Source organism: Anser anser (genome assembly GCF_964211835.1).
Source record: "Anser anser genome assembly, chromosome: 6".
In the NCBI taxonomy this organism is placed as follows: Eukaryota; Metazoa; Chordata; class Aves; order Anseriformes; family Anatidae; genus Anser; species Anser anser.
In genome coordinates this window covers 41,638,968-41,649,295 of record NC_139726.1, presented here as the reverse complement: position 1 = coordinate 41,649,295, position 10,328 = coordinate 41,638,968, and positions in this window count along the sequence as shown.

Genomic DNA, 10,328 nt, shown 5'->3' with positions numbered 1-10,328 from the left:
GCAGTGAGTCCAGAGAGTGCACTGGCACCACTGGTGATGCAGTACAGTGAGTCCAGAGAGTGCTCTTGCACCACAGGGGATGCAGTGCAGTGACTCAAGAGAGTGCACTGGCACCACTGGGGATGCACTGCAGTGAGTCCAGAGAGTGCACTGGCACTACTGGGGATGCAGTGCAGTGAGTCCAGAGAGTGCACTGGCACCACTGATAATGCACTTCAGTGAGTCCAGAGAGTGCACTGGCACCACTGGGGATGCACTGCAGTGAGTCCAGAGATTGCACTGGCACCACTGGGGATGCAGTTCAGTGAGTCCAGAGAGTGCACTGGCACCACTGGGGATGCAGTGCAGTGAGTCCAGAGATTGCACTGGCACCACTGGGGATGCAGTGCTGTGACTCCAGAGAGTGCACTGGCACCACTGGGGATGCACTGCAGTGAGTCCAGAGAGTGCACTGGCACCACTGGGGATGCAGTGCAGTGAGTCCAGAGAGTGCACTGGCACCACTGGGGATGCACTGCAGTGACTCGAAAGAGTGCACTGGCACCACTGGGGAAGCAGTGCAGTGAGTCCAGAGAGTGCACTGGCACCACTGGTGATGCACTGCTGTGAGTCCAGAGAGTGCTCTTGCACCACAGGGGATGCAGTGCAGTGACTCAAGAGAGTGCACTGGCACCACTGGGGATGCACTGCAGTGAGTCCAGAGATTGCACTGGCACCACCGGGGATGCAGGGCAGTGAGTCCAGAGAGTGCAATGGCACCACTGCGGATGCACTGCAGTGAGTCCAGAGAGTGCACTGGCTCCACTGGGGATGCACTGCAGTGAGTCCAGAGAGTGCACTGGCACCACTGGGGATGCACTGCAGTGAGTCCAGAGAGTGTACTGGCACCACTGGGGATGCACTGAAGTGAGTCCAGAGAGTGCACTGGCACCACTGAGAATGCACTTCAGTGAGTCCAGAGAGTGCACTGGCACCACTGGGGATGCACTGCAGTGAGTCCACAGAGTGCACTAGCACTGCTGGGGATGCAGTGCAGTGAGTCCAGAGAGTGCGCTGGAACCACTGGGGATGCAGTGCAGTGAGTCCAGAGAGTGCACTGGCACCACTGGGGATGCAGTGCAGTGACTCCAGAGAGTGCACTGGCACCACTGGGGATGCACTGCAGTGAGTCTAGTGAGTGCACTGGCACCACTGGGGATGCAGTGCAGTGAGTCCAGAGAGTGCACTGCACCACTGGGGAGGCAGTGCAGTGAGTCCAGAGAGTGCAGTGGCACCACTGGGGATGCAGTGCAGTGAGTCCAGAGAGTGCACTGGCACCACTGAGAATGCAGTGCTGTGACTCCAGAGAGTGCACTGGCACCACTGGGGATGCAGTGCAGTGAGTCCAGAGAGTACACTGGCACCAGTGGGGATGCACTGCAGTGAGCCCAGAGAGTGCACTGGCACCAGTGGGGATGCACTGCAGTCAGTCCAGTGAGTGCACTGGCACCACTGGGGAAGCAGTGCAGTGAGTCCAGAGAGTGCACTGGCACCACTGGGGATGCACTGCAGTGAGTCCAGAGAGTGCAGTGACACCACTGGGGATGCACTGCAGTGAGTCCAGAGAGTGCACTGGCACCACTGGGGATGCAGTGCAGTGAGTCCAGAGAGTGCACTGGCACCACTGGGGATGCAGTGCAGTGAGTCCAGAGAGTGCACTGGCACCACTGGGGATGCGGTGCTGGGAGTCCAGAGAGTGCTTTGGCACCAGTGGGGATGCAGTGCAGTTACTCCAGAGACTGCACTGGCACCACCGGGGATGCAGTGCAGTGAGTCCAGAGAGTGCACTGGCACCACTGGGGATGCAGTGCAGTGAGTCCAGAGATTGCACTGGCACCACTGGGGATGCAGTGCTGTGACTCCAGAGAGCGCACTGGCACCACTGGGGATGCAGTGCAGTGAGTCCAGAGAGTGCACTGGCACCACTGGGGATGCACTGCAGTGAGCCCAGAGAGTGCACTGGCACCAGTGGGGATGCACTGCAGTGAGTCCAGTGAGTGCACTGGCACCACTGGGGAAGCAGTGCTGTGAGTCCAGAGAGTGCAGTGGCACCACTGGGGATGCAGTGCAGTGAGTCCAGTGAGTGTACTGGCACCACTGGGGATGCACTGCAGTGAGTCCAGAGAGTGCACTGGCACCACTGAGAATGCACTTCAATGAGTCCAGAGAGTGCACTGGCACCACTGGGGATGCACTGCAGTGAGTCCAGAGAGTGCAGTGGCACCACTGGGGATGCACTGCAGTGAGTCCAGAGAGTGCTTTGGCACCAGTGGGGATTCACTGCAGTTACTCCAGAGACTGCACTGGCACCACTGGGGATGCACTGCAGTGAGTCCAGAGAGTGCACTGGCACCAGTGGGGATGCACTGCAGTGAGTCCAGAGAGTGCACTGGCACCACTGGGGATGCACTGCAGTGAGTCCAGAGAGTGCACTGGCACCACTGGGGATGCACTGCAGTGAGTCCAGAGAGTGCACTGGCACCACTGGGGATGCACTGCAGTGAGTCCAGAGAGTGCACTGGCACCACTGGGGATGCAGTGCAGTGAGTCCAGTGAGTGCACTGGCACCACTGGGGATGCAGTGCAGTGAATCCAGTGAGTGCACTGGCACCACTGGGGATGCAGTGCAGTGAGTCCAGAGAGTGCACTGGCACTACTGGGGATGCAGTGCAGTGAGTCCAGAGAGTGCACTGGCACCACTGGGGATGCAGTGCAGTGAGTCCAGAGAGTGCACTGTCACTACTGGGGATGCAGTGCAGTGAGTCCAGAGAGTGCACTGGCACCACTGGGGATGCAGTGCAGTGAGTCCTGAGAGTGCACTGGCACCACTGGGGATGCACTGCTGTGAGTCCAGAGAATGCTCTTGCACCACAGGGGATGCAGTGCAGTGACTCAAGAGAGTGCCCTGGCAGCACTGGGGATGCAGTGCAGTGAGACCAGAGAGTGCACTGGCACAACAGGAGATGCAGTGCAGTGAGTCCAGAGAGTGCAATGGCACCACTGCGGATGCACTGCAGTGAGTCCAGAGAGTGCACTGGCTCCACTGGGGATGCAGTGCAGTGAGTCCAGAGAGTGCACTGGCACCACTGGGGATGCACTGCAGTGAGTCCAGAGAGTGTACTGGCACCACTGGGGATGCACTGAAGTGAGTCCAGAGAGTGCACTGGCACCACTGAGAATGCACTTCAGTGAGTCCAGAGAGTGCACTGGCACCACTGGGGATGCACTGCAGTGAGTCCACAGAGTGCACTAGCACCACTGGCGATGCAGTGCAGTGAGTCCAGAGAGTGCGCTGGAACCACTGGGGATGCAGTGCAGTGAGTCCAGAGAGTGCACTGGCACCACTGGGGATGCACTGCAGTGAGTCCAGAGAGTGCACTGGCACCAGTGGGGATGCACTGCAGTGAGTCCAGTGAGTGCACTGGCACCACTGGGGATGCAGTGCAGTGAGTCCAGAGAGTGCACTGGCACCACTGGGGATGCAGTGCAGTGAGTCCAGAGAGTGCACTGGCAGCACTTGGGATGCAGTGCAGTGAGTCCAGAGAGTGCACTGGCACCACTGGGGATGCAGTGCAGTGAGTCCAGAGAGTGCACTGGCACCACTGGGGATGCAGTGCAGTGAGTCCAGAGAGTGCACTGGCAGCACTTGGGATGCAGTGCAGTGAGTCCAGAGAGTGCACTGGCACCACTGGGGATGCAGTTCCGTGAGTCCAGAGAGTGCACTGGCACCACTGGGGATGCAGTGCAGTGAGTCCAGAGAGTGCACTGGCACCACTGAGAATGCACTTCAGTGAGTCCAGAGAGTGCACTGGCACCACTGGGGATGCAGTGCAGTGAGTCCAGAGATTGCACTGGCACCACTGGGGATGCAGTGCTGTGACTCCAGAGAGCGCACAGGCACCACTGGGGATGCAGTGCAGTGAGTCCAGAGAGTGCACTGGCACCACTGGGGAAGCAGTGCAGTGAGTCCAGAGAGTGCAGAGGCACCACTGGTGATGCAGTTTAGTGAGTCCAGAGAGTGCACTGGCACCACTGGGGATGCAGTGCAGTGAGTCCTGAGAGTGCACTGGCACCACTGGGGATGCACTGCAGTGAGTCCAGAGATTGCACTGGCACCACCGGGAATGCAGTACAGTGAGTCCACACAGTGCACTAGCACCACTGGGGATGCAGTGCAGTGAGTCCAGAGATTGCACTGGCACCACTGGGGATGCAGTGCTGTGTCTCCAGAGAGTGCACTGGCACCACTGGGGATGCAGTGCAGTGAGTCCAGAGAGTGCACTGGCACCACTGGGGATGCGGTGCTGGGAGTCCAGAGAGTGCTTTGGCACCAGTGGGGATGCACTGCAGTTACTCCAGAGACTGCACTGGCACCACTGGGGATGCAGTGCAGTGAGTCCAGAGAGTGCACTGGCACCACTGGGGATGCACTGCAGTGAGTCCAGAGAGTGCACTGTCACCACTGGGGATGCACTGCAGTGAGTCCAGAGAGTGCACTGTCACCACTGGGGATGCAGTGCAGTGAGTCCACAGAGTGCACTGGCACCACTGGGGATGCAGTGCAGTGAGTCCAGAGAGTGCACTGGCACCACTGGGGATGCACTGCAGTGAATCCAGTGAGTGCACTGGCACCACAGGGGATACAGTGCAGTGAGTCCAGAGAGTGCACTGGCAGCACTGGGGATGCAGTGCAGTGAGTCCAGAGAGTGCACTGGCACCACTGGGGATGCATTGCAGTGAGTCCAGAGAGTGCACTGGCACCACAGATGATGCAGTACAGTGAGTCCAGTGAGTGCACTGGCACCACTGGGGATGTAGTGCAGTGACTCGAGAGAGTGCACTTGCACCACTGGGGATGCAGTGCAGTGAGTCCAGAGAGTGCACTGGCACCACTGGGGATGCACTGCAGTGAGTCCAGAGAGTGCACTGGCACCACTGGGGATGCAGTGCAGTGAGTCCAGAGACTGCACTGGCACCACTGGTGATGCACTGCAGTGAGTCCAGAGATTGCACTGGCACCACTGGGGATGCAGTGCAGTGAGTCCAGAGACTTCACTGGCACCACTGGGAATGCAGAGAAGTGAGTGCAGAGAGTGCACTGGCACCACTGGGGATGCAGTGCAGTGAGTCCAGAGAGTGCACTGGCACCACTGGGGATGCACTGCAGTGAGTCCAGAGAGTGCACTGTCACTACTGGGGATGCAGTGCAGTGAGTCCAGAGAGTGCACTGGCACCACTGGGGATGCAGTGCAGTGAGTCCTGAGAGTGCACTGGCACCACTGGGGATGCACTGCAGTGAGTCCAGAGATTGCACTGGCACCACCGGGAATGCAGTACAGTGAGTCCACACAGTGCACTAGCACCACTGGGGATGCAGTGCAGTGAGTCCAGAGAGTGCACTGGCACCACTGGGGATGCAGTGCAGTGAGTCCAGAGAGTGCACTGGCACCACTGGTGATGCACTGCTGTGAGTCCAGAGAGTGCACTGGCACCACTGGGGATGCACTGCAGTGAATCCAGTGAGTGCACTGGCACCACAGGGGATACAGTGCAGTGAGTCCAGAGAGTGCACTGGCAGCACTGGGGATGCAGTGCAGTGAGTCCAGAGAGTGCACTGGCACCACTGGGGATGCATTGCAGTGAGTCCAGAGAGTGCACTGGCACCACAGATGATGCAGTACAGTGAGTCCAGTGAGTGCACTGGCACCACTGGGGATGTAGTGCAGTGACTCGAGAGGGTGCACTTGCACCACTGGGGATGCAGTGCAGTGAGTCCAGAGAGTGCACTGGCACCACTGGGGATGCACTGCAGTGAGTCCAGAGAGTGCACTGGCACCACTGGGGATGCAGTGCAGTGAGTCCAGAGACTGCACTGGCACCACTGGTGATGCACTGCAGTGAGTCCAGAGATTGCACTGGCACCACTGGGGATGCAGTGCAGTGAGTCCAGAGACTTCACTGGCACCACTGGGAATGCAGAGAAGTGAGTGCAGAGAGTGCACTGGCACCACTGGGGATGCAGTGCAGTGAGTCCAGAGAGTGCACTGGCACCACTGGGGATGCACTGCAGTGAGTCCAGAGAGTGCACTGTCACTACTGGGGATGCAGTGCAGTGAGTCCAGAGAGTGCACTGGCACCACTGGGGATGCAGTGCAGTGAGTCCTGAGAGTGCACTGGCACCACTGGGGATGCACTGCAGTGAGTCCAGAGATTGCACTGGCACCACCGGGAATGCAGTACAGTGAGTCCACACAGTGCACTAGCACCACTGGGGATGCAGTGCAGTGAGTCCAGAGAGTGCACTGGCACCACTGGGGATGCAGTGCAGTGAGTCCAGAGAGTGCACTGGCACCACTGGTGATGCACTGCTGTGAGTCCAGAGAGTGCTCTTGCACCACAGGGGATGCAGTGCAGTGACTCAAGAGAGTGCACTGGCAGCACTGGGGATGCACTGAAGTGAGTCCAGAGAGTGCACTGGCACCACTGAGAATGCACTTCAGTGAGTCCAGAGAGTGCTCTGGCACCACTGGGGATGCACTGCAGTGAGTCCAGTGAGTGCACTGGCAGCACTGGGGATGCAGTACAGTGAGTCCAGAGAGTGCACTGGCAGCAGTGGGGATGCAGTGCAGTGAGTCCAGAGAGTGCACTGGCACCACTGGGGATGCAGTGCAGTGAGTCCAGAGAGTGCACTGGCAGCACTTGGGATGCAGTGCAGTGAGTCCAGAGAGTGCACTGGCACCACTGGGGATGCAGTTCAGTGAGTCCAGAGAGTGCACTGGCACCACTGGGGATGCAGTGCAGTGAGTCCAGAGAGTGCACTGGCACCACTGAGAATGCACTTCAGTGAGTCCAGAGAGTGCACTGGCACCACTGGGGATGCAGTGCAGTGAGTCCAGAGATTGCACTGGCACCACTGGGGATGCAGTGCTGTGACTCCAGAGAGCGCACAGGCACCACTGGGGATGCAGTGCAGTGAGTCCAGAGAGTGCACTGGCACCACTGGGGATGCACTGCAGTGAGTCCAGTGAGTGCACTGGCACCACTGGGGAAGCAGTGCAGTGAGTCCAGAGAGTGCAGAGGCACCACTGGTGATGCAGTTTAGTGAGTCCAGAGAGTGCACTGGCACCACTGGGGATGCAGTGCAGTGAGTCCAGTAAGTGTACTGGGACCACTGGGGATGCACTGCAGTGAGTCCAGAGAGTGCACTGGCACCACTGGGGATGCACTGCAGTGACTCGAAAGAGTGCACTGGCACCACTGGGGAAGCAGTGCAGTGAGTCCAGAGAGTGCACTGGCACCACTGGGGATGCAGTGCAGTGAGTCCAGAGAGAGCACTGTCACTACTGGGGATGCAGTGCAGTGAGTCCAGAGAGTGCACTGGCACCACTGAGAATGCACTTCAGTGAGTCCAGAGAGTGCACTGGCACCACTGGGGATGCACTGCAGTGAGTCCAGAGATTGCACTGGCACCACTGGGGATGCAGTACAGTGAGTCCACACAGTGCACTAGCACCACTGGGGATGCAGTGCAGTGAGTCCAGAGAGTGCACTGGCATCACTGGGGATGCAGTGCAGTGAGTCCAGAGAGTGCACTGGCACCAATGGTGATGCACTGCTGTGAGTCCAGAGAGTGCTCTTGCACCACAGGGGATGCAGTGCAGTGACTCAAGAGAGTGCACTGGCACCACTGGGGATGCACTGCAGTGAGTACAGAGAGTGCACTGGCACCACTGGGGATGCAGTGCAGTGAGTCCAGAGAGTGGAATGGTACCACTGCGGATGCACTGCAGTGAGTCCAGAGAGTGCACTGGCTCCACTGGGGATGCACTGCAGTGAGTCCAGAGAGTGCACTGGCACCACTGGGGATGCACTGCAGTGAGTCCAGAGAGTGTACTGGCACCAGTGGGGATGCACTGAAGTGAGTCCACAGAGTGCACTAGCACTACAGGGGATGCAGTGCAGTGAGTCCAGAGAGTGCACTGGCACCACTGAGAATGCACTTCAGTGAGTCCAGAGAGTGCACTGGCACCACTGGGGATGCACTGCAGTGAGTCCACAGAGTGCACTAGCACTACAGGGGATGCAGTGCAGTGAGTCCAGAGAGTGCGCTGGAACCACTGGGGATGCAGTGCAGTGAGTCCAGAGAGTGCACTGGCACCACTGGGGATGCAGTGCAGTGACTCCAGAGAGTGCACTGGCACCACTGGGGATGCAGTGCAATGAGTCCAGTGAGTGCACTGGCACCACTGGGGATGCCGTGCAGTGACTCCAGAGAGTGCACTGGCACCACTGGGGATGCACTGCAGTGAGTCCAGTGAGTGCACTGGCACCACTGGGGATGCAGTGCAGTGAGTCCAGAGAGTGCAGTGGCACCACTGGGGATGCAGTGCAGTGAGTCCAGAGAGTGCACTGGCACCACTGGTGATGCACTGCTGTGAGTCCAGAGAGTGCTCTTGCACCACAGGGGATGCAGTGCAGTGACTCAAGAGAGTGCACTGGCAGCACTGGAGATGCAGTGCAGTGAGTCCAGAGAGTGCACTGGCACCACTGGGGATGCACTGCAGTGAGTCCACAGAGTGCAATGGCACCACTGCGGATGCACTGCAGTGAGTCCAGAGAGTGCACTGGCTCCACTGGGGATGCAGTGCAGTGAGTCCAGAGAGTGCACTGGCACCACTGGGGATGCACTGCAGTGAGTCCAGAGAGTGTACTGGCACCACTGGGGATGCACTGAAGTGAGTCCAGAGAGTGCACTGGCACCACTGAGAATGCACTTCAGTGAGTCCAGAGAGTGCTCTGGCACCACTGGGGATGCACTGCAGTGAGTCCACAGAGTGCACTAGCACCACTGGCGATGCAGTGCAGTGAGTCCAGAGAGTGCGCTGGAACCACTGGGGATGCAGTGCAGTGAGTCCAGAGAGTGCACTGGCACCACTGGGGATGCAGTGCAGTGAGTCCAGAGAGTGCACTGGCACCAGTGGGGATGCACTGCAGTGAGTCCAGTGAGTGCACTGGCACCACTGGGGATGCAGTGCAGTGAGTCCAGAGAGTGCACTGGCAGCAGTGGGGATGCAGTGCAGTGAGTCCAGAGAGTGCACTGGCACCACTGGGGATGCAGTGCAGTGAGTCCAGAGAGTGCACTGGCAGCACTTGGGATGCAGTGCAGTGAGTCCAGAGAGTGCACTGGCACCAATGGGGATGCACTGCAGTGACTCGAAAGATTGCACTGGCACCACTGGGGATGCAGTGCAGTGAGTCCAGAGAGTGCACTGGCACCACTGAGAATGCACTTCAGTGAGTCCAGAGAGTGCACTGGCACCACTGGGGATGCACTGCAGTGAGTCCAGAGATTGCACTGGCACCACTGGGGATGCAGTGCTGTGACTCCAGAGAGCGCACAGGCACCACTGGGGATGCAGTGCAGTGAGTCCAGAGAGTGCACTGGCACCACTGGGGATGCACTGCAGTGAGTCCAGTGAGTGCACTGGCACCACTGGGGAAGCAGTGCAGTGAGTCCAGAGAGTGCAGAGGCACCACTGGTGATGCAGTTTAGTGAGTCCAGAGAGTGCACTGGCACCACTGGGGATGCAGTGCAGTGAGTCCAGTGAGTGTACTGGCACCACTGGGGATGCACTGCAGTGAGTCCAGAGAGTGCACTGGCACCACTGGGGATGCACTGCAGTGACTCGAAAGAGTGCACTGGCACCACTGGGGAAGCAGTGCAGTGAGTCCAGAGAGTGCACTGGCACCACTGGGGATGCACTGCAGTGAGTCCAGAGAGAGCACTGTCACTACTGGGGATGCAGTGCAGTGAGTCCAGAGAGTGCACTGGCACCACTGAGAATGCACTTCAGTGAGTCCAGAGAGTGCACTGGCACCACTGGGGATGCACTGCAGTGAGTCCAGAGATTGCACTGGCACCACTGGGGATGCAGTACAGTGAGTCCACACAGTGCACTAGCACCACTGGGGATGCAGTGCAGTGAGTCCAGAGAGTGCACTGGCACCACTGGGGATGCAGTGCAGTGAGTCCAGAGAGTGCACTGGCACCAATGGTGATGCACTGCTGTGAGTCCAGAGAGTGCTCTTGCACCACAGGGGATGCAGTGCAGTGACTCAAGAGAGTGCACTGGCACCACTGGGGATGCACTGCAGTGAGTCCAGAGAGTGCACTGGCACCACTGGGGATGCAGTGCAGAGAGTCCAGAGAGTGGAATGGCACCACTGCGGATGCACTACAGTGAGTCCAGAGAGTGCACTGGCTCCACTGGGGATGCTGTGCAGTGAGT